Consider the following 25,765-nt stretch of genomic DNA (forward strand, 5'->3'; position numbering starts at 1 on the left):
AGAATTAACATACAACTACTTTGTAACCCCTCATGAATTAATACATCTAGGCAATAAGCATCAGTGGCTCTAAGCTAATAGGTAAGTATACATCAGCACCTATTAAGTGTTGTTGCCAAAAGGTCTAAACTGAATATGACCATACTTCTAGTTTGAATTTCAATTTACAAAAAAAAATAATACAGGAAACAAGTAAATGGGTTAAAAACATACCAAGAATTCAATCAGGAAAATCCACACTATAAAAATACTACTGGACAAATAACCTGATTTATTCAACTGATAAATTGCAAGTAAGAAGAAAAGGGGCATTTAGGTTAAAATATTTTTTTTAGATTCCACATTTAAGTGTGATCATATAGTCTATGACTTATTTTCCTTAGTATAATGCTCTCAAATTCCTTCCATATTGTCAAATATTGCAGTTATTTCCTTTTTTATGGCTGAATAATATTCGATTGTGTGTGTATCACATTGTGTGTATGTATACTCCACATTTTATTAATGCATCCACTGATGAACTTTTATGTTGTCTGCATGTCTTGGCTATTGTAAATAGTGCCTCATTGAACATAGGGGTGCAGTTACCTTTTCCAGACAATTACTTCTAATTCTTCAGAAATATGGAATTGCTATATCATATGGTAGTTCTTTTCTCAATTTTTTGAGGAATATCCATACTGTTTTCCATAGTGGCTGCACCACTTTACTTCCCCATCAACAGTGCACCAAGTGTCCCCTTTTCTCCACATTCTCTCCAATACTTGGTATCTCTTTTTGGTGACAGCCATTTTAACAAATGTAAGGTGATATCTCACTGTAGTTTTGAATTGAATTTCCTTGATGCTTAGCGATGCTGAGCACCTTTTCATGTTCCTATTGCCCTTTTTATGCCTTTTTGGGGAAAATGTCTACTCAGTTTCTCTGTCAATTTTGTAATCAGATTGTTCCTTTGCTATTGGAGTTCTTTATATATAAATATATATATATACATTTATATATACACATGTATTTATATGTATACATATAACATATATGCATTATATAATATTTCATAAACTAGAAGACATAAAAGATTTTCAAGACAACAGAAATAAGTGAAAGGATATTCAATGCTCATGGGTTGGAAGAATTAATATTGTTAAAATGTCCATAATACCCAAAGGAATCTATAGATTCAATGCAATATCCATCAAAATTCTGACATTCTTCAAAGAAACGGAATAATTTTAAGATTTATATAAAGCTGGGATCCCTGGGTGGCGCAGCGGTTTGGCGCCTGCCTTTGGCCCAGGGCGCAATCCTGGAGACCCGGGATCAAATCCCACATCGGGCTCCCGGTGCATGGAGCCTGCTTCTCCCTCTGCCTGTGTCTCTGCTTCTCTCTGTGTGTGACTATCATAAATAAATAAAAAATTTAAAAAAAGATTTATATAAAGCCACAAAAGACCTTACATAGCCTAACAATGCTGAGAAAGAACACCACAGGTAAAGGCATCATACTTCCTGATTTCAAGCTATACTACAAAGTTGTAGAATCCAAACAGTATGGTAGTAGCATAGAGAGATACATAGGTCAGGGGAACAGGATAGAGAACCCAGAAACAAATTCGTGCATATACGATCAACTAACTTGTGACAAAGGAACCAATAAATAACATATGGAAAACTGGACAGCCATATGCAGAATGAAGCTGGATTTCTATCTTCCATCATACCCCAAAATGACCTGCAAATGTATTAAAGACTTGAATATAAGACCTGAAACCATAAAACTGGAAGAAAACCAGCAATAGGGAACTTGACATGAGTCTTGACAGTGTTTTTTATTTTAGACTTGACATCAAAAGCAAAGACAACAAAAGCAAAAATAAACAAGTGGGATTACATCAAAGTAAAAAACTTCTGCACAGCAAAGTAAGCCATCAACAAAAGGAAAAGGCAGCCTACAGAAAGAGAATATATTTGCAAACAGTATCTGGTAAGGACTTAGCATCCAAAATATATAGTTTTTTTATAAATATTTTAAAGAGTCATTATCTTTCAGAGAAATCTGGAAATATTTTCAGAAAAAAAAATGACCAACATCTTAGACCTTCTTATCCAGGGGTAGAGCAGTAGGGGGAGGTATAATTGCAACAAAACTGTGTTTTCTGGAATCTGGGTGATTTGGCCAGTATCATACAGCTAGTAAGCAATAAAACTAGAACTCTAATCTCACTTCTCTGATCCCACATCTATGATCTATTGATACAGAAATCTCTCAAATGCACCAGACACCTGCACACAACCATTTGTAAATTGGTGACTACTTATATTACCTAGCTTTTAGAGTTTTCTGTGCCTTAAATATGCATTCAATGAACTTCACAAGTATATATGGATTATACCAATGAGTGAAGTCAACTAAAAGAGTGGTAAATTAGAATAAGAAAACAGCACAATAAATGGGCATTTTTTAAATGAATAACAAGGTTTTTTTTTAAATAAATGCTTTTGTTAATACATTCTATTCATAACTGATAGCACCTGTATAATAGAAATGAGTCTGTGGTATGTAATAGAAATGAGTTTACAATATAAGCACATAACTAAAAAAAATAAAGATTCTGAGAGCATATAGTGTATGGCTTTCCAAGTTCTTTATCAGCACCATAACTGCCCTCTTGTTTGTCTTGTTGTTCCAGTGATTTATGGAAGTCAGTAAAGAAAACTGTAGTCTCCAGGACCCTAGGGCAAGACTTAATAGTGTCCTCGCAGCCTAAAATAATTGATACCTCATTTTTAAATGCCAAACAAAGGAAACTCTAGGCCAGCGTCCAGGGTTACCATCATCATAATTCTAAGATATTTAAGTCAGGTGAATCTGATATTAAGTGATTAGCATCACACTGGGTGGATACTTTAGACAATTCTCTTTGAGGAAAGGAATTTCCTGGTGATGCAGCTACTGTCAAGATGCACCTTCTTCTGAAATCTTGCCAAGACATAAAAGAAATACTAATTTTGAAACTCGTCCAACTTGTACATCAAGTCAGCCAGTTTCCTGGGATAGATCACCCTGCTTTTACGTTCTTCCATTTCTACGTTTGCTCTACTAGAGTTATGTATTTATTACTTCTCTATAGGATTTACTAAATAGAGAACACATAGAGCTATAAACCCCCAACTGCAGAATGGGTTTTATCAGACAGCAGACTACCTTGGCTGTTGGCCTATTATTATGTCTCTACCCAAGAACATTTTATTCCCCCAGTTTTCAAAACTGTTTATTCTTAGTTTTACACCTCAGCTGCTGCACCATTTCTTGATCCATAATTTAGAACAAGTAAGTAGTTTGCAACTTAACAACATTGTATTATTCACTTTGCTCTAACCCACCTCATTTAAGGTGTCATGTAGTCTAACTATACATCTTATTGTTGCTATTATTATAGTATTAGTCAGTTATTATTTTATTAATCATCCTCTTTCTTCTGCTGACTCACATAGTCTACAGTATTTGAAGAGAAAAAAATAGAGAGCATAAGTAAGCAAATCCTCTCTGCTAAAGTTTCCCATTAGAGAACAACTCAAAATTCCGCAACTCAGGCCCTGTAGTTTAATGGTATTGAAAGAAATCTATAGCTGTATTGAGGACAAAGTTGGAGCAGCAACAAGAAATTTCTGCTGCATAACATTCCCTTGGTAATGAATCATCAAGAAAAAACATCCTCCAAAAGGTAAAGGTTTCACAAGATACTGTATAGGACCCTCTTTTCTTCCCTTTTGATGCATTACATACTGATAATACTGAAATCAAGTAAGAATAAATATATAAATTTAACATTAAGAAATTGGCCATAGGCCCACATCTACCATTTTTTTAATTCACGAAGGATTAGGAAGATGATATGAATATAACTATATTGTCTCTCTTATACAGGATATTTTTTAAATGTAATTGGAAACTTACTGAAGCAAATCATCACAAAAATCTCTATCAAAAAGAAAACAGTATTGATCATGTAGCAAAAACCATTCTCTTGAAAAAGAAAACATTTCAGACAAATTTAATATTCTTATTTGACAAAATGATAGGCCCAGAAGATAAGGAAACAAGGATGCTTTCCTTCCTTCCTCTCCTTCTTCCTTCATCCTTCAACAAACATTTACTGAGGGACAACAACATGCGAAGCAATAAGAACACGTGCCCTTAGGAATCACATGCTCTAGTGGCTAAGGTCAACACATAATAATAAGGTGGATACATTACGAGATGTAAATCAAAATTGTATAAATGCCCAAAAGAAAGCTCCCATAGCTCCATGAGATAGAAAACCCTCTTGACATTTCCTGAATGATATATTCATCGATACATCAAAAAGAGTTTCCGATCTGGTAACTACAACAATCCAGCAGGAAAAAAAGCAGTGCTAAGGGCATTAGTTAATCTTGGGTCCAGAGTGGTTTAAAGTATTTTTTCACAACCTTCAAGATGGACCAAGCAGCTTGCTCAGTGACACTGTAGACAACTACATCAAAAGTTCTCAAGGCAATTGCTGATTCCTGCATCTCTGTATTTATGCTCAGTATAAACACAAAGTAGATGTTTTAATACATAGTGGTTTCACACTCAAAGCTAGAAAAACATGCAAATCATTTTCACCATAGAAATAGAATTAAGATGACAGTGACCTTGGTGAGTTAAAAACAAATAGAAAATAAATGAAAACTAGAGCAAACCTTTGACTTTAATTCAAATAACCTGGGTTCAAATGCAGATTCAATCACCCAGGAAGCCCAGTAGGCTTCAGCAGGGTACCTAACATCTTTGACTCTTAACTATTTAGGTATAAAATGAAAATGAGGATACTGATACTAATCCTTGGGGTCATTTTGAGGCATCAGTGAATGAATACACACACACGCACACAGACACATGGAGAGATTCTTAATTCAGAATATGGCCCATGTAGAGTACTCAATAAACGTAAGTCTCAGATCCTCATGATATACATGGGGGGGAAAAGGGAGATTTCACAATTATCAAAGACCTTGAAGGGTCTCCTCATTATTCTCCTTTTAAGACATTTTAAGCTGAATTCATGTGGAAAAGCTTACTCCACAACCTTATCAAAAGTTTCAACCTCTCTTGAGAGCAGTAAAACAGTGGCATCAATGTCAAACATAAACTTTGCCCATTCATTTAGTTGACAACTATTGCCTATACCTCATGTCATGGATTGTGTTCCAGACCAGTGTCTCAGTAACCCTGGGTCTGAGTTCTGCCTAGATAACCAGGTGAATGATAATTTCCAGTGCTGGAAATTTACTATTTTCTGAAACAAACTTCGGCCTTTGGACAGAATGAAATATTCTTCACTGACTAAGAAAAATAGAGGGAGAAGAATTTTGAGGAAGTAGAAAATGAGTTCCGTCTGAGAGGTGTGGAGTTTGAGATTCCTCTGAGACATCAAGGTGGAAAGGCCATGAATACAGTTGGACAGTCAGACCAAAGGGGTCTTGCCAGGCCCCAGATTTGGAAATTGTCAACATAAAGGCAGCAGTTAAATGATGAGAGCAGATGATCAACAAGGATAAGAATATATTGATAAAAGACATGCCATGGACAGAATCCTGGGAAACATCAATATTTCATAGAAAGGCTAAGGGAGAAAAGCCAGCAAAAGAGGTTCTAAAGAAATGGTTGTAGAAGTAGGAAGAGAACCACAAATACTGTTAACAAGACTACAGGCGAGGAGAGTTGAGCAGAAAAAGAAGGGATTGGCCATCTAGCACAAACATCAAAGACAGCCAATACAATGAAGCCTAAATAAAATCCACTGGACAAAGAATTTAACTTACTCGTAAAAACGTTCAAAGATAACAATAAAGGGTCCATTTAATGTTTGAATACCTCCAAAAGAATGCTTTCCAAGGAACTGTCCACTTGTACTTTCATGAACGCTCCCAGAGTTAAAAATTTACCACTTTCTAAAACTCTTAATCTTTGGACAGTTCTAAATATTACAAATTTTCTCATTTTAAATCAGAATCTTTTCCTTTTATGCCTGTCCACTGATAAAAACCAGTTTTCTAAATATCTGAAGATAAATGTTCTGATACAGCACTTTCCTAATTTGCAAACGTGTATATATACATAAATACATTATTTGTTTATTGGCTCACTCTCCCCCTAGATTACAAACTCCAAGAAGGATACTCTGCTTTATGTATTAAGTATCTGCAGCACATGGCACAGTCCCTGACATATAGTAAGTGCTCCATAAACAATGATTAAATGAATTAATGTATTGACAAACAAGATTTTAAACTCTAAAATTACTGAATGAATTTTCAGCATTCCTCTGGGGTTCTTTTTTCCTCACTGGATTAATGTTCATATAACTTTCTAAATCGGTATGAGAAAGATAGACAAGGTGCCTCTCCAACTCCCTTCCAGAAAGCTGATCATATGAAAAGCTTACAAAGATTATTTATAGTAGAAACACCCCACTGGGAAATCAGGGAACTCTCAGATCTTGTCTGCTACTATCTGTGTCCTTCAGCACATCTGGCTACTTTTCTGGACTTTGAAGTGATGCTTTTGGATTATATATATTCCAGGGGTTTTTTTCATGGCTCAAAACTGTAAGATTATGCAGGAGGGGAAGTAGAATCACTTGTAAATGTTATAATAAAATGTGTAAAGAAAAATATTTGAAATGCCTACTCGTTGCTCTGATCATATCATTTCTTCAAACTTCACATTTTCCTTTTCTGAAGTTATTGGGTATCTACAGTAAGCTCCTTTTATACCACATTTTCACTTTGCCATATCCCCAGTCATTTGAAATAAAACTGCCCTGTCATCTTCAACAAAGTGGCTCTGCAAAGGGAATTATATTGTTGTTTGTTATGATTTTAAATCTTATCTCTCACAAGGGGCTTTTCTCTAGCCCCAGCTAGAAAGTTTTGTTGCTACTTATAATTTTAGAACACAATCTAGGGGATCCCTGGGTGGCTCAGCGGTTTCACGCCTGCCTTTGGCCCAGGGCGCGATCCTGGAGTCCCGCAGCAGGCTCCTGGCATGGAGCCTGCTTCTCCCTCTGCCTGTGTCTCTGCCCCTCTCTCTCTCGCTCTCTAGGTCTATCATAAATAAATAAAAATAAATCTTTAAAAAAAAAAGAACACAATCTATAGTGATAACTACTACTACATTCTAGAAACAACAGCTATAATTAAGACCAAAAAAATGAGTTAAGTATACAAAGGGCATATAATATACACATATCTAAAAAATATACATTTTATACACACACACAGGTATTGCATAATACCTCTTGTTTAAAAAGAAAGGAGTATGTTCCCATTCTTTTCCTTCAAAGACAGAGTCAAAAGAAAAAAAAAATAGCTGTAATACAGGACTTCTTTGATGTTGTCATCATATTAAAAACACTCATAACGTTCAAGAATAGGAACCTATTATTCATATTACCATAGAATGTCTGCCGCTTGCATTATCATATCATTAGGGGGAAAAAATCCATTTACAGATATATTTTGTTTTACTCAAAAAGGAATTGTTTGAAATCGTCCAATATAATTAATGTTTTCATGAGACTTTGTCATTAATCCGAAAATTAGAAGATTGCATTGTTCAATACTCACCAAGCATTTAGCATCTAATTAGCTTTATATAATGTTCTACAGATGCAACTGAGTTGTGCACCAAGGGCCTCTACATAAGCTATTCCCACCCCTACCCCCAAGCAACCTGTTTCTTACACAGCAAAGAGCCCGAGAGATTTTTGTAGGATAAATGAAATAGGACATTTCAGTCTGAATTTAAATTCCGGAAAAGGACACACTTTACCTCACATTTGTTTTTGGAGATTTTTTTTTTCAATTCAAGGGGGTGAGTATATAAATGAATTTTCAAATTTTCTTGAATGTAAGTACTATATCTCATTACTTGAAGTTTTTCATCAAATGAAATTAGAGAATCATAGAAAGCCACTTATGGGAAATTTGAGATCCATTCAAAGAATGTTATGGGGATTAGTGTAATTTTAATGATACAATTCTAAATGTAAAAGAATAAGATCTACTTAGGAGGTCTAGATATAAATAACTTGAACCAAGACAATTCTCCAACCAGCAGTGTGTTAAGCAGAATGAGTCTCATATTCCAACGAGTATGATTAAATGCATACTGTATGGTTAAAAACCCAGCTCTGAAGGCAGGGGGTGTGGCTCAAGACTCATTTCTGCTCCTTATAAGCTGTGTGGCCATGGTCAAGCCATACATTTGTATTAAAATAGGAAAAACAGGATCCCTGGGTGGCTCAGCGGTTTGGCGCCCGCCTTTGGCCCAGGGCGCGATCCTGGAGTCCCGGGATCGAGTCCCACGTTGGGCTCCCAGCATGGAGCCTGATTCTCCCTCCTCCTGTGTCTCTGCCTCTATCATGATAAATAAATAAATCTATAAATAAATAAATAAATAAATAAATAAATAGGAATAACAGTGGTTCTTTCCTCCAGAATTTCTATGTGAATTAAATGAGATAATTCACGTAAAGCGTTTAGCACAGTGGCTGGCACACTGTAAATGCTTAGGTTTTAAATGTTAAAAAAAAGTCTATAGATCTCCACAGAGTAAAGACCACAGGGGAGAAGTCTCTGTCCCCTCAGTGTTCTTGTCCATGACAGCTGTGCAGGGACCCAGCCTTGGTACACAATGATATTCAGGGGATAGCAGAGACAGAAAGTAAATAGGCAACTCTGGGCATGCTCCCCACTCTCCTCCATCGTGCTCTCTTCTACCCTAGGCAGGAGGTCACTGCAGGAAAAGTGGTTTCCATGGTTCATGGGGCCCAGTTGCTCCAAGCTGGGCAAAAACCCAGAGAGAACAGAAAGGTGACTCTTCCTGTGGACATTAAGAGTTAAGCATCTTTTATACCCAACCTGCTCTCTAGGGCTCGCTCCTTATTGATTTTTAAACCCTCTTCCTGGAGATCTCCTCCAGTTAGGTCTCAACAGCTACACGTACACTGGTGCCTCCCAAACCTCTATCTCTAAACTGTAATTCCATTCTGAAGATCAGACCCAAATCTACCAGTACTTATGCAGGTTTTCTTTTGGGTAGCCCAAGGATGCCCCAAACTCAAAATGCTTAAAATTAAACCAATTACCCTTCATCTAGATAGACTGCAGTAGGCTTTGGGATCTCACTGTATAAACAGCACAAGTCTCCTAAGACCCTTTCTTCACTCTCTTCTCTCCCTGCCCCACACATTCAATCTCCAAGACCAGTTGATGCCATATCTTTCACCTCTAAATGGCACCTTCTTTTCCTCCCTACTTCCAACTCTTTTTTTCAATCTCTTGCCAGTTCTCACCACAATCACTGAACTAGCTCTCTAGCTGGCGTCCCTGGCTTCCTATCCTCTACCCTCCCTGGAAACTATCCTCTATACTGACACCAAAGAATCTAAACACCAGAGGAGGATGGGCCTCAGGAGAGACTCCAATGAGGGAATACTAGAAGCCTGGCAGCAGTATAGTAGGTCACTCATTTTTGTTTTGTAAAACTGTAGTTTTATTTAAAATAGCTATGAAAGTAGACCAAACTAGCAAAGAAAATGATTTCCTTTGATGTGACAGGAAGATATATTGTCAAGAACTGTGAAGGGTCTGAGAGTTTTACCCTACTTGCAAGCCTACAAGTTAGCCTACCATTTTTACGGATGCTGGGAAAAGGCCTAGGACTCCTGGCCCGGAGACAGAGGGCTATTTCTCAACACACAGCAAGCAGCATGATCACATTTAAATTGGTTTCCTTTGCCCCCAAGTCCCACAGGTGGGATGTAAGGCAGCCCACATCGTGGAACCCAATATTATATAATGGGCTACAAAGAGATCTTCCTTTTTCTGGAGGGAAACATTTTTATTATGCCGGACAGCGAGCAAGTCGGCCTGGTGATTCACAAGGAGACATCATCGTCCAAGGCTATTCACTCTTTGAACATCCTTAAAAATGTATTCTGGGCAGTGAGTAGTAAGTACCCTGAGAGACACATAGAAAACTGTCTCCCAATAGCCAAGCCTTGAGTTCAAACCAGGCTCTTGGCACCCACTAGCTAAATCATTTTTACCACTATCAGTTTTCTCACCTAAAATTGAGGACAGCACTCATCCCTACCTAACTCACAGCCATTTTACAAAATCAAGTGACATCACATACATGAAAGAATTTTGTAAGCAATATAGCATTAACCATGCACATGTAATCATTGATGCCTCTGGAACTTTGTCATTTATTATAGAAATCAAAGATGAAAGCAATTTAGAATTGTATAAGAAATTAAAGATCAATTAATAAAACACTTAATAAATGCCTGACTATAGGCTTGGGTAGTACAAGGTGAAGAATAAGACACATTCTTTGACCTCCAGAATTCCAGTGTAGCGAAGTAGCAGATAGGACCGCATCCAAGATATATTCATGTGACAGAAAAGAAGCATGGAAGGATAATCCATGGTCACCACTGACTTCTAAAGCTTGGAGGTACGTTAAGTAATCATTAAACCTAATCATTTCATTTACCAATGAGAAAAATATTCAACAACTTTTTTTTACAATTGATGACTATGTGATGGCAGACTCAGAACTAGACCCACTCTTTCTGACTTTTAATTTGATAAAAAGCCTTGGAAGAAATTTCATATTCCTGATAAAGAGTTTTTTTGTAAGACCAAGGGGAAAATCTGGTTTGGCACCATGCATTTTTCTCTCCTCTATAGTCTTATTTCAGTTCACTGCCATTTTACTTCTTTGTTCCCCAAGAACTACAATGGATTTATTCGTTCTTTGTCTAACTCCTTGCCTCTCTCAAAGGTCAAGGGTTTCCTCTTTTATTTGTATGAAAATGCGAGCTAGAACAAACTTCCCTTCTGATCTCTGTCTTCTCCCTTTCACTCCATCTGGCCCCCTACCTAATTCCTCTTCCCCTTTAAGTCCCACAAAACGCTAACCCTGTTTGTCACCTGCTAACCCTGTCACCTTCTTGACCACTGACTGCCAGTTATTCAATCTGCTTCTTTCTTTCATTTCACCCCAGCAGGCCATACCATCTACCTAGAGGACTAGAAGCAGATTTCACAAAATATGCAGTGAAACATTAACCATGAGCTCTTGAGTCCACCTCAAAGGCTGAACATAATCAGCTGCTAGGAAAAGATACAAGGCCAGGAAAGCCACAGCTCAGCTACTCTTCCTAGAAGTACCACTGGCCTTAGACAACATAGGAGTTAGGGCACCAACTCCCAGCACAGCTGAGAATTCATGTATAACTTTTGACTCCCAAAAAAACCCAACTACCATTGACCAAAAGTCTTACCTGTAACATCAATAGTCAACTAACGCATATTTCCTAGGTTGTATGTACTGTATTCTTACAATTAAGTGAGCTAGAGAAAAAATATTAAGAAAATCATAAGGAAAAGCATTTATAGTACTGTATCTATTTAAAAAAAAAAAAACAGGTAAGTGGATGCACACAGTTCAAACCCTCAAGGTACAGGGGTCAACTGTTTAACATGGACCTTGGTCCAAGGTAAAATTCACCAATAAGCTTGATTTTAATTCTACTTATTGATTTTAAAAATCTTTCAGTACTATGTAGTACCTAAATTTTTCTTTAATTTATTTAGTATTGAGGCAGGGATAAGGAACAGATCTCTTTTTCAGTAAGTTCCACAGGAGCCCTGGTTCTATAATCTTAGAGGATGCACATTAATTATACGTGTATGAGTGTTTTGGGACATTACAGGGAAAAACCAGATCCATTCCATTTAAAGCCTGTCTTTAACTCATTGAAGAGTTCCAAAAATACTTCAAAGAGTAAAGGCATCATATTTAAGGTCTCTGAGAAACTTTTTAAGTATGAAGAAACTTTTTAAGTTTATGTGTGTATATATGCACACATGTATATGCTAATACATACAGTTCCATGCAGTCTTTTAAAATAAAGGCAATGCCAAAAATTCAGTTTTTAATAATCTAATGAGTTGACTTTTTTGGTTTATAATACACATAGGTTTCCTTAATAATTAAATATAGTGAAAGAGTTTTAAGTTTGTGAACTCTTCCATTGCAGCAAGCATTTGAAAGCTTTACTTAACACAGGAGGATTAAAATAAAAATCAATAAATACTTGAATGTATACTATCCGTACTAAGTAGTATTGGAAATTAGAATACCAATAATTTTCAATATCATTGAAACCAAGAATAGTATCACATTCAAGAGTGTTCCTGAAGGTGAAAAAAGCAAATCTGGTTCATGATAAATTATGAAAATGGTAATTATGTAGATAAGAATAAATGGCTTTAAATTCCCTAATGAATGATGAGTCAAGATTGCTCACTGACAAGAGCAATCAAAATATACTCCATATGTGATTAACACTTAAATTTGACATTGACAAATATTACTTAATTTATACAACAGTAGAATCACAAACATACATAGCCTCTAAACCTCCAGGTTACAATAAATTGTGAAAAGAATGGAAATATTTGTCAGCATGTTTTGTCCTTCATGATTTGCCTAAAATGTATGTATTTTTTTAGTGCTAAAATGTCCTTCAGGTTAGAGATGGAAAGTGTAGGTCAAAATAAATGGCCAATCTCTCCCTCTCATACACACAATTAGACAGAATAAATGACAATTCTTCACACAATACTTCCTCACACATAGAAGACACATACAAAAAGACTTTTTATCAATATTAACTATTAATCATCTTCCCACTGAATGTTAATTAAGTACCTGTTATGTGCTAGACCTGTTGTGTGCTAAGGGCTGGGAATGAACAGAAACACGATACACATGGTTTTGCCTCACAGAGCCTACAGACTAACAAACTCAGTAAAATTCATTTCATGACTCAGCTGTAAGCAAAGATATTCTATATAATAGAAACTTCTAAGTACATAAAAGAAATTGAGTAAGAAATAATAGCATTACTATTGCAAACTGTATTAATCATACAACTTGCAAGAAGACAGTTTGCCTTTCTCCCTCAAAACAACATGCCTAAATATAATCTCAGTTTATAATTAATACACCAGCACACAAAAACTTAAGAATTTCCAAGGCATTGATATAACTGACAACAAAGAGGTGCCTGGGTGATTTAGTCGGTTAAGTCGCCAACTCCTGATTTTGGCCCAGGTCATGATCTTAGGGTCCTGGCATCTGCCTCCCCACTCAGTAGCGAGTCTACTTGAGGAGTTCTCTCCCTTTCCCTCTGCCCTCCCCCACATGCTTGCTCTCTAAATAAATAAATCTTCAAAAAGAAAACTGAAAACTGACAACAAAATATTCTTGCCCAATGAACTGAACTTGTGACATGACCAGGTCAGACCTCCGTAGAATAGTCACACACCTGAGCTATGATACCTTCCGGCATTAGTGAAACTGGTTTAGGAAAAAAAATTAATAATATATAAAGAAGTCACACTCCCTAAGTAATAAGTTAGTATGCCTTCAAACCTAAAGAGACTACTTCTGGAAAGGTATTTAGGATCAGCAGGACAAAAACAGAAAAGAGATTCACTTAGAAGTGGTAAGGCCAATAAATATACAAAACCATCATTTTTAAGTCAATCCTCTCACCTATTCATAATAATTACCCAAGTAGAATAAAAATCTAGACTTTGTGGCCAAAATTTTGACATTTAGGCCCTAAGAGGAAGTAACTGCTGTTGAAATTCCAAAAATGATTCGGAGGGCTAAAATTGACCTTGTACGCAAGAATACATCCATGTATAATATACTGCTAGTTAAGAAATATATTTCTTTAAACTATAGGAAATAAGCCAAACTTGCATTAGTATGTGAAAACTGACCATTTCTGATTCATTCTTTGGGGTAAAATATATTCTTTAAATGGAAGACTACTAAATGAAGCAAATGCTTATTAATTCCACGCTCAGATTAGAAAACCTTTGAGGCAAGTGTTTCAAGTCAGTGGCCAGATTTAGGCTGCTTACTACAGGGAAAGCTTGTCAGAGAAGTAAGGGTAGGAGGCCTCCCACCTTGCTACATGCATGGAATGAAATTCCAGTGGTGAAGGGGCTCTCTAGAGCCTTGCGATTCACACTGTAGTCCATGGGCCAACAGCTTCACAGGGGAGCTCGTTAGAAATGCACAATCTCAGGCCCCGAACCTGCATTTTAGCACATTTCTCCCAGATGATTTGTGCGCAATACAAGTCTAACAAGCACTAACCTAATAGAAGGCATTACAGAACTCTAGAGCCCATTCCACATACCTGGCATCAATTTAAGCTTCTGTGTTCCCAGCACATCCCTTAAGGGGTCCAAGACACTACCAACCTCAAGGCGACCTCAGCATCAACTGTCCATTGAGTCAAAAGGAAGAAAGCAAACTAAATGCCGAGGTGAGAATGAACCGTTCCTCATTATCATTCAGCTCCTCCAGCTGAGCCCTTAACTGGGAACCACCCTGGCTCCAAAGCAAGTGGGACTGAAGGAGTATGGATAGAAATGGCAAAAGGGCAGGTGTATCTGTATCTCCCTAACTAGCTGCCCTCACACATCCATCTGCCAACAGTGACACATTCATGCCCCTTAGCCTGCGTGTGGTCTGCAGATACGCCTGTTGGCCCACACAATATTTCAAATTTGAATTCATTCCCATCATTTATAAATCTGGAACTTTCACATTTTAAATATCTACACATCTGGGAGGCATGCGTGGCTCAGCGGTTGGGCGTCTACCTTCCCCCTCAGGTCAAAATCCCAGAGCCCGGGATCGAGTCCCACATTGGACTCCCTGCAGGGAGTCAGCTTCTCCTTCGGCCTATGTCTCTGCCTCTCTTTCTGTGTTTCTTATGAATAAATAAATCCTTTAAAAAAAAAATACCAACAAATCTAATTCTCTCCTACAAATCATAAAACCTGGCAACACGAGATCCACATTCCAGCGTAGAAACTAATGAAGTCAAGGCTCAGCTGTCCCACTCAGATGTTGACCAGAACTTCCACCACTCCCTACAGTCTCCCCAACACTATAGCTGATGCTGTCAGTTGTCATTTGTTACCTTCCACTTGGTTGGCTTCACTCATTCACATTCCCAGGCTGATCTCTATAGGTTTTTGAATTTTTGATCCGTTTATGGATCTCAAGTCATTCAATCTCTTGAATTTATTCTTTCATATGTGTAATTTAGAAAAAGGGCCTATGGCTTATACCATCCTCAGTTCAATCACAGACCTCATGAGCCAGATAGAATCAATCCGTCGAATTATGTAGTACCTCACCTTAAATACTATGATATTTTTCTACACAACTCATTCCAATTGGGACATTTCAGTTATTTTAACTATTTCTTTTCAGAATGGTATTTCACAGTTATAAACTAGAATTAATAGCAAGAGCAGACACAGGAAAATACATCGTTGAATCATTCCTCACAGATTCATTTCAAAACTTGAATATACTGTAATGGCATATTCTATGAGGGCAAGTACCTTTATCTTTTTTGTTTACTGATCCATCCCCCGAGGGTGCTCAATAAATACTTAATAAATGAAGGAACTTTCCCCAGAATTATAACTTCTCAAAAATTCATACACAGATTTTGAATGCCTGTCATTAATTACCAATAAGCATATGAAGATTATTCATTTGCTAGCCTAGCTCTATTTGGGTTCATCAAAAAAAAAACCTTTTTATTTCAAGGACTATGAAAACTGGCGGCAGAGAGAAGACATATAACCCTCACAAGCCTAAGACTCTCTCACAACTTGTTTCACAGCAAAACAGCATCATATAAACTTGGCAAAATGGCTACACTGAATTATGGGATTTCATCAGATTAAATTCTAGAGTCTCTGGTCATCACCATAATCATCATCATCCCAATCTTATAAAGCTGGACAACTGTCACAGATCACTCACTGAAAAGCATTTATGGAACATTAACCGGTGTGCCAGCAACTATGTGCTAGATGTCAGACTTCCTAACTGGAAGGTATGTCCTGTAATACTATTGTATCTCCCATGCCATGATTCTTGGACATGCAGGAAAAATGACATTTTTAATAGTCTTGAAAACTTGACTGAAAAAATACCTTGCTGAGAAACTGAGTCACAGAGAAATGAAGTGATTTTCTTGTGGTTACAGGCTATTTATTATTAACCATTTTGTAGAGCTAGAGAAGCATCTCCAGAGCTCTCACCACCGCCCCACGTTGGTTTTATAATAGTCATTTTCAAAATATATCTGCTAACCAAAGTGCAAGCCAATGAATTTTAACCACTCAATAAATGATATGATGAGCAAATATATCTTCAAATAGCAAAGGCTAAATTTTGACCCAATTCTGGTATAGCTATAAACAGACTAATAATCAATCTAAAAGGAGTTTGCAATAAAGCTAAATACATGTACTTAGCAGGAAACTACTATGATAGAAGGTTTCAAGAACTAAAGCTAAAAAAAAAAATTGCTAGAAATTTTCCTTGAACTTAAAGCTGCCCCAAGTGGGGCTCGCTTTATGGAGTATGAGATTACAATGCCCTTCCACTCTCCTGCTGGACTTTGGATTGCCTGACTGAAAGGTGGATCATCTACCTCCTTTCTCATTATATACCATAAGAGAGAAGAACTAAAGTTAGAGCTGTTTCATTCGATTCAACACAACTTTCTGTAGAAAATACAAATAAAGACAAGGTCACTGCTATCCATGTCTAACAGCCATTCTAAGAAGGAATTTACCACATTTCTCCAGAACCAACAAATATGAGTGTGCTATTCACCAGACATCTATAAAAAAAAAAAAGGTAGAACTAAACTAAGAAGGAAATGGTAACATTAACCAGTTTCTTCCACCTTACATACATTTGGAACAGCCCATAAACTTAATACAAATAAGAAATAAATGTAAGTGTACACGTTGCTTTTCTCAAATGATCTGAATTGGCCATTTCTCAATTCTTGACTCATCTGAGTCATCACAAATTCACTTCATCAGTATATAAAGCTCCACTGTTCAAGCAGACCAAATTTTAGAGCTGCAGAAGGCCTGCCCTCCGGAAGAATATAGTCTAACAAAAGTCTCTGGGTTCTATTACTCGGCTCAACTTTTGTCATTACGATTCCCAAGACCAAATAACCCTTTCTCAGTTGCCTGCTTTTACTTACTCTGTAAAGATGAAGAATATGAAGACAGGAAAACGACTGGGACAAATAACTCACCCTGCTTTTCTTCCCATTGGCTTTTTCATAGGAGAGCAAGCATATTTAATTCCTCCAATGTTTAAATACAATTCTCAGTGGAATCGCAAAGAAGGGTGTTAGGGAGAAAAACATCCAAAATGAAATAAAACCAGGGCCTAGTTTTTTACATATAGGTAATAATTCTGGGTGGTTTTTTGCTCCAGAAAGAATCTGTCTCCTCAAAGCCCACGCCATTCAGACTTGAAAATTTTGATTGCAAAGCACAAATACACTTTTCCAAAAATCTTCTATCATACTGCCTACTATACCCATACTTCCATAACTTTCCTTATCAAAGCTGCATAATCCACCACAGAAAACCACAGTGTTATTCTGTATTATTAAACTCAGCAGAAAGCTCCATATGCAGCAACAGGAGGCCATAGGCAATTAACTCTGTAAATTGAAAGCTTTAAAATTTTTGCATGACCTTTAAAGGTCAACACAGTTGCCCATTCACATGCATGCAATTATACAGGAACTAGTGCATAGCAGCAAGGAAAAAAGAGAAAAACAAAAATATTTAGTGAAACTAACCTTGCATTCATTAAAAGATAACTGCGCACTCTCCAGGTTTTACATAGCACACGGAAATACAAGAGCAAAGGAAATTTGTTGTCCACCTATCCTCACTTGGTCAAAGTACTAAATTCAGCCCGCCACCATAACTACTAAGACTACATTATCACATTAACCAACGACTCTGAAGAATTTCAAAATTTACTGTATTAAACAATATAAATTGTATTAATTGAGCTTGTGCTAAAAGAAAGGGAGATGTACCTTTGCTTACTGGCCCTTCAAGGGAAATCATAAGACAATTATTTACAGCTCCTATGGAATAATTTAGGAAACTGAAGTGATTAAAGAGCTTTATCTAACATGAGCATATAGTATCTGATTCCTCAGTTATATCTATCTCATTCCCCATATGGATCACTGTGAACAAGATGGAATATTCTCCTGATAGCTTACACATTGTTTTCATCTGAATCAAAAAGTAACCTGAAAGTCTTCTCTTTTTCCAAAAGCAATATCAATCAATTGCCTAAATAGGCCAGAATTTCACGGATTCCAGTGACTAGCTTGCCTATCACAGCACAGGATGAAATGCAACATATACACGTGGCATACACTTTGGAAGTGGGTGGGTTTGGGAAATCTAACAAATTTGGAGTGTATCAATAGTGCATAACAGCAAGAAAATTAAAAAAAAGAAAAAAAACAAAAATATTTAGTGAAACTAACCTTGCGTTCATTAAAAGATAACTGTGCACTCTCCAGGTTTTACATAGCACACGGAAAACAAGAGCAAAGGAAATTTTTTCTGGAAAATTTACAGATACCATTTGTAAATCAGAGTAGTATACTCTAATGTAATGCCTGGTTTAACTGTGGAGGCGCATATTTAATAGAGATGGCATACAAATATATTCAGTCTTTTAAATGTGTTGAAATTCCCAGTCACAGGGTCAATAAACACATCCCAAGCACCTTTACATAAATGACAAAGATGACTTTTTTTTTTTGCATTTGTAACCTCACGAGAATATCTCCAAAAGAAAAACTAAAGAGAAAAATACACTACATGCAACATTGGTTCAAGCAGTAAAACTGAATCATAAATGACCTTGTTAAACCTTAGATTCAGTTGCATTGTAAGTCAAATCATGTAAAAAAAGCATAAAATGCAGACTTTGTTGAAAGTCATTCTTTCCTCTTCCACACAAAACCAGTATTTTACACGGATGCCATTAAATGCACATATACATATGCATCTGGATAGAGAAAGAGAGCTATAAAGATGAGATAGATAATACAGTGATATAGATTTAAATACTTTTCTTCACATGCCAACTCTGTTAAATTTCTGTTAAAAATAAGTAGAAACAAGCATTATCAGTTATATTTCATTGACAAGGACACCCGAATCACTGTGCCAAATGGATAGAATCAGACTTTCTAAAAATGACCAAACAAAGCAGTGGCCAATGACAACTAAGAAATAAAAACTAACTTCTAATTCTGAGGGCTGCGCCCACCTTTCCATCTTCCCCTGTTTCAGACTATGCTCCAAATCGAAGGTAAAACTTTTGCCTAAAAAGACTTACGGTAACTCCCTTGTGAAATGATTCCCGTTCTTCCGGTGGTATCATTCAATATGCTTCAAGGAGTTTAAAATAAAGTTAACCAAAGAATTTTGGAACAAAATGGCAAATGCACCATATTACACAGCATTAAAAAAAAAACAATGGTTTGTAAGCAAGATAAATCATGTCAAATACTGTACAAGTATGTAGACCAGATATGAAGTTGGTTTAGCTAGTCTGGCCTTGGTATCTAGCAGCAGCCTGTGTTAATGCATGTCTTCTTTGTTTTGATGGAGCCCCACTAATGACAGGTTGATGAATTGCATTTGTAAATGTCAGGTATAGATCACAGGGGACTACCTTCCAGGCCTATTTTACTTCAGCCTGGGGTTTTGCACCAAGAAAACAGAACTGCACTCCACAGTCAAGTTCCTTATTTTTACTTGAATCTTCAATGAACAAAACAGCTGCAGAATAATACGACTTAATGAGGCATCCCTAATAAAATACTGGAGAAGTAAAAGCGGGGGCACTGAACTGTTGGCACTCTGGTTGTTTCATCTTCTCAAATCTATTAGAAGTAGCTGATGACACTTTGGAACATTCCTAGTTTGGGATACACATCAGATAGTCGAATGATCATCAGTTTGCAGCCACAGCTGAACTTCAGCAGACTCCAATAATACCTTTTACTACGGCCCATGATGATGCCTGGAAGAGGCACATCGTCCCCTATGTGTATAGGGTAATCCATACCGGCAATTAGGCTACATCAACCCCAAAATGCACTTTCAACATTTCAATATTCAAAAGCATTTTACAGGGATCCCTGGGTGGCGCAGCGGTTTGGCGCCTGCCTTTGGCCCAGGGCACGATCCTGGAGACCCGGGATCGAATCCCACGTCGGGCTCCCGGTGCATGGAGCCTGCTTCTCCCTCTGCCTGTGTCTCTGCCTCTCTCTCTCATTCTGTGTGACTATCATAAATAAATAAAAAAAAAAAAAATTAAAAAAAAAAAAAAAAAAGCATTTTACAAAAAAGATCATCATTAAGATGTGATCTTGAAGAGACTGGATCCGGGACCACCAAAACATTTTGATAATATTCATACATAATAATTTTTATAAAATCTTTTATCACCTCTAAGTTTCAATACTTTATAAATTTTTAAAAAGGAAAAGTGGCCATGTCTAAAAACAGATCTTTTTACCGCTGTGTCATCACATCTTGTAACCTAGTGGTTAGTAAATACTATAATGCATTCTCTAAGCAATATGTATCTTTTTTTTTTGTCACAGATCCATGGGCATTTCAATGAATCTGCATTCTCCAATTTATCATTGTTAAAATCACTAACATTTTTCCAATTCAAAAATCACACATATTCAGAAAGCTTAGATTCCCCTTGGGCACAACTTGTAGCATTATAGGTGCTTTTTGAATCTTCTTTAAGAAACATCATAGCAGCATATATAAATAAGTTCAAGAATCCTCAACTACACAATTTCATTAAAGGCAAGAAAAGAATCAAGATTTTAGTCTCAAAAAAATGCATCATCTAAAAAAAACCACACACTAAAACTGCATTCTTCCTCTTAACAGTCACTGTGCCTAAGCATGCAGTTGGTAGTGACCCTGTTCTCATAGCATTATATGTACAAATGATGTGACCCAGTTTTTTTCCACCGAAAATTAAAATAAAATTGAACTCCAGTGTGGTTACTGATGGCCTTTCAATGGCTACTGATGGCTTTAAAAATTAGGACTCTAAAAAGGTCCATGCAAACAACCGACTCTGGATGAGATCCTGAGCAGATAAAGTAGGAAAGCCGAAAAATGCCTCTGATCATTTTTAAGGCCGTTAGGTACCAAATTTGAAAGTGTAAAATGCTCAGCCGTCTGCGAATACATGTGCACACACGGAAAGGCTGGAATAAATACAAAGCATCTTAATGCTGTTTTTTTTTTTAAGGGCTGTAAAGGTGTTTCTAATCTCCTTCGCCAGTTATTGCCATTTAGCACCTTGACACAAAAATCTTAAATTACTCATTTGTCTTAACTTACATCGCCTAATAGAGCAGTTTTAAAGTGTTAATTGATAAGTCTGATTATTGATGTCTCCAACAGTCTAGTCGGGAAGACGGGAACCAGATCATTATCACGCAGTCAATAGTCCTCGCAATCCATCCCGTGCTGGGTGAAGGGCCCTTACACACCCACCGCTTTGGGGGTCCCTTCTCGGAGGAAAGGTGGCATATGGGGCTTTTGCTTTTTCAAAAATCGTCCTTGCAAAATTCAAGAAGGGATTTAAACACTCACAAAACGAAGGTTTCTTCCCCCCCCCCCCCCCCCCGCCTTCCTTTCCTGATGGCCACAAGCAGCGCCAGCCGGCACTCGGGGAAGGCGCGCGGCCAGCCGTGGCGGCTCACACGCCGTCAGGGCGCGGGACCCGAACCGGGGGCGTCGCGCCCGCCGCGAGCTCCGCAGGCGCCCGGGGTTCGTCCCTTGCGAGCAGAGACCAGGGGGCTCCGCCTGCAGTTGCAGGAGACACAGGCCGGCGGACGTCAAACTTTCCTTTGCAAAGGCAGTTTCTGGAAACAACACGTTCCCCACTGGCAGGGGCAGCCCGGGAGCTGCAGGAGCCCCCTGTAGGCAGCAACCTGCCCTCGGGCTGCAAGGGGGCCTGCAAGGGGGCAGGCGCCGCGGGGCACCTCGCAGGAAGGGGGGGAGCACAAACCCCGCCAATGCACCACCCTTCGTTCCTCGAAGCGGTTCTTCCTCTGAACGCGGTTGGCAGGACCATCCTTTCCCTAACGCTCCCCTGTAGGGCCCTTCCCTAAGCGGACTTGGCTCATTCAGTCGTGAAGCGTCCGTTCCCCGACCCGAGGGGCCGGTCAGGCAGGCGGCTCGGAGCTGCCCCGGAGGACCCTGCCCGGGCCGGCGGGGCGGGGAGGTGCGGAGCCCGGGGCGCGCAGCCTGCAAGCAACTCCTCGAAAGTGGACGGAAAGTGGGGGCTGGAGGGGGTCCCGGGGGGACCCGGCCGGAGCCCGCGGCCACCCGGCTCCGACCCCCGCCCCGCCCCTGAGCGCCCCGAGGACACCTGCCGGCATCTGCCGGGCGCCCCGCGCCTCCGACCCTGCCTGCACCTGCCGGCACCGCGCGCCTCCCCGGCACCCCGGCTCCGACCCCCTGCACCTGCCGGCACCGCGCGCCTCCCCGGCATCCCGGCTCCGACCCCCTGCACCTGCCGGCACCGCGCGCCTCCCCGGCACCCCGGCTCCGACCCCCTGCACCTGCCGGCACCCCGCGCCTCCCCGGCACCCCGGCTCCGACCCCCTGCACCTGCCGGCACCCCGCGCCCCCGGCTCGCACCTACCTGCAGCCCGGCTTCCCGGTGGCGGCAACACCTAGCGACGCTCCTGCAGCTCCCGCGGGCCGGCGCCTGCCTCACCGCCCTGGCATCGCTCCCGAGACGCCCGGCCGCCGCCGCTCAGGGCACAGGAGCCCGCGTCCGGGGCTGCGAGCTCGCGGAGGGCGGGAGTGCGGCCCGGGGCGTGCGTGCGCGCGCTCCCTGCTCCGGGCGCGGGCGGCTCAGGAACCCCTCGCCATGCAGGCGGGAGCACCCTGAACGCGGGGCCGGGTGCGCAGCGGGAAGCCGTGCGGACGGAGGGAAGCCCGGCCCCGCAGCCCCGGCGGGTCCTCGGCGGCGAGCACCGGCGCGCTCAGCCCCCCGACTGCCGGCCACCGGGCGCTCCCGCGGCCCCGCCTAGTCCATGTCCGACGCGCCCGCCTTGAAGGCCGAGGGCGCACTTGCCCCGCGCAGGTGGGCTCCCGGGCTCCGCGCACCGCCGGTCGGGCGCTCGGCTGGCCCCCCGCGCAGCAGGCTGTGTCCCGCGGCTCCCGGGGCGCCCACGCGAGCGGCTGCAGGGGGTCTGTGGCCGCCGGCGGGGGGAGACACCCCGCGCTGCTCCTCCTGCTGCTCCGCGCTCCTCCGCGCTGCTCCTCTGTCCTCCGCGCTGCTCCTCTGTCCTCCGCGCTCCTCCTCTGTCCTCCGCGCTGCTCCTCTGTCCTCCGCGCTGCTCCTCTGTCCTCCGCGCTCCTCCTCGCTCCTCCGCGCTCCTCGCGCCGCCCCGCGCTGCCCGGCGCCCTGGCGCCCGCTCCTGGCGGCCGGTCCCGGGGCGCCCCGCACAGCGCGCGCCCGGAGCCTCAGCAGCGCCCCCGGGCCAGCCGCAGCCCCTCGCGGCCGCCGCGCCCCGCCGCGGGCCGAGCCCCACGCAGCGCCCCCGCCGCGCCCCCGGGCATCGCGGGCCGCAGGGCAGGCGGGTCCGTCGCCCCCGAGCAGCTGCGAGCTCCAGCAGGTGTTGCCGGGTCACTTCGCTCGGGGCGGGACCGAATCCGGGCGAGAGGGGGGGCGCCCAGCGGGCGGGTCGGCCACCGCGCCCCTCCCCGCCGGTCCCCCCAGGGCTGCGGTGCCAAGAGGCGGCGGGGGTCCTCCCGGCAAGTGCCCGAGAGGGCAGGCCCGCGCCCGCTCCCGCGCCCGCTCCGCCCAGCCCTGCGCCCCGGGAGCTCGGGGGGCCCCTGACGGCGACGGCGGGCCCGGCCACTCCAGGCGGAGCCGAGCAGGAAATGGGACAGCGGAGCCGGGAGCCGCCGCCGGGATCGCCGCCGCGGCTGCTGCGCGGAGCAAACTGCGGTCCCGCGGGCGGAGGGACGGGCGGCGCGCGGGCGGCAGCGGCGCAAAGGCTGGACTCTGTCTCCCTCTAGAGGGCGGCCCGGGCAGGGAGCTGCGCGGAGCTTCGCAGGCCTCCCCAGCTTCTTCCCCTAAGAAAAAGGGAACCAGCGTCTGCTTGCAGAGAAGGCTGCGTTTTTACAGATCGCAACCTCTTTCCGACTCAGAGAGAAGACTTCGCAGCACGGCCCTAGGTCAGCAGCGTCCACGCTAGAGGAACCTCTTGCTGTTCCCAGAAACTTAATGGCGAGGCCCTCGCAAGGTCGTGTCCTTACGGGTTTGGTCAGACTGGGTGCTGGTTTAGGCGGTATTGCGCCAGCCGTCTTCTTAGGCTCGCTTCCATCAAGTGTGGTCATGAGCAAACCTTAGTGTAATGTTAGAGCATCATAAAACACACACACACAAGTAGTAATAATAGGTTTAGAAAAAAGAAAAGAAAATCCAAAGCAAAAAAACATTGGATGCTGAGCCACAAGTCCCCACAAGTAATAATAGATTTAGAAAAAGAAAAGAAAATCTAAAGCAAAAAACATTGGATGCTGAGCCACAAGTCCCCACAAGTAGTAATAGATTTAGAAAAAGAAAAGAAAATCCAAAGCAAAAAACATTGGATGCCGAGCCACAAGTCCCCGCAAGTAGTAATAATAGATTTAGAAAAAGAAAATCTAAAGCAAAAAAACATCGGATGCTGAGCCACAAGTCCCTTACAAACTTTGATATCTCAAAGGTCGTGTTCTGAAGCCAATATTTTTTGCCTCTTATTCAACTGATAATTTCCAAGGTGACTACGGTTCCTTCCAGCTCTAAAGTTTTGTGCCTTTGTAGCTCCAATGCACTGAAACCTTTGCCAAACTAGGTGTCACACACTCTCTCCACCAGCTGGAAAATAAAAGTAACACTAGTCACCATGTACACAAACGAATATGGAATATAGGTTTCACTTGTTAGTGATTTTGTCTTAACATACTTTGTAATTCAAACATTTTGTATCTAAGAGGCATCAAGTAATGTGGGTTGGTGTGGTTGTTTTAATAAAGGGACCACAGATTTTATAGCGTCTTATTACTTCGTTGACATTCAAGTGAGGTCCCATTAGTACCTTTAATAGTTAGGTTTTATGAACTTAACCACTCGAAAATTTGCTTTCAGAATGTTCCTCTATGTTTCAGTTATAAAATATATACTCACATCATGATTAAACTCCTTCCAATCCACCATTCACTCTGAATTTTTGGAGTGATTCTACTTTAACTTGATAAACCTAAGTTAGTATGAACTTAAGAAAGCAAAGAATTTAGAACACTTAAGACTAACAAGGAACCAAAACTAAATCATGTGGGGTTAATTATTTTTGCTGATTGTCCTCTAACAGTTAAATCAGCCTAGCACATGACGATCATTTCAGGTGCTCTCAATTGCTCACTTTCAAAAGATTCGTGTCATGTATCAAAGATTTTTATTTCATTGCTCTTACCTGGTGACTTGTTTTCCCAAGGGAGTGAAGTTTTTGTTTTAAAACAACTGGCACTGTTTTATTGCCAATCTTATAATAATCCTGTGTCTGCTATGTTAAGTAGTGGGACGGAATCCAAGCAGAAACAGCATTGGAGGGATCCCTGGGTGGCGCAGTGGTTTAGCGCCTGCCTTTAG

The 25,765-nt window shown here is 41.0% G+C and overlaps 1 protein-coding gene across 1 annotated transcript in view; it reads right to left on the bottom strand.

Moving 5' to 3' along the window:
• TAFA2 (TAFA chemokine like family member 2) overlaps positions 1–23,124 on the bottom strand; it is a 435,070-nt gene extending 411,946 nt beyond the window's left edge. Inside the window, exon 1 of the mRNA XM_055328755.1 lies at positions 22,763–23,124. The gene's annotated coding sequence lies outside the window, so the exon portion shown is untranslated. The remainder of the gene's footprint in view (positions 1–22,762) is intronic.
• Between the last annotated feature and the right edge of the window lie 2,641 nt (positions 23,125–25,765).

Source organism: Nyctereutes procyonoides, unplaced genomic scaffold (genome assembly GCF_905146905.1).
Source record: "Nyctereutes procyonoides isolate TBG_1078 unplaced genomic scaffold, NYPRO_anot_genome, whole genome shotgun sequence".
Lineage (NCBI taxonomy): Eukaryota > Metazoa > Chordata > Mammalia > Carnivora > Canidae > Nyctereutes > Nyctereutes procyonoides.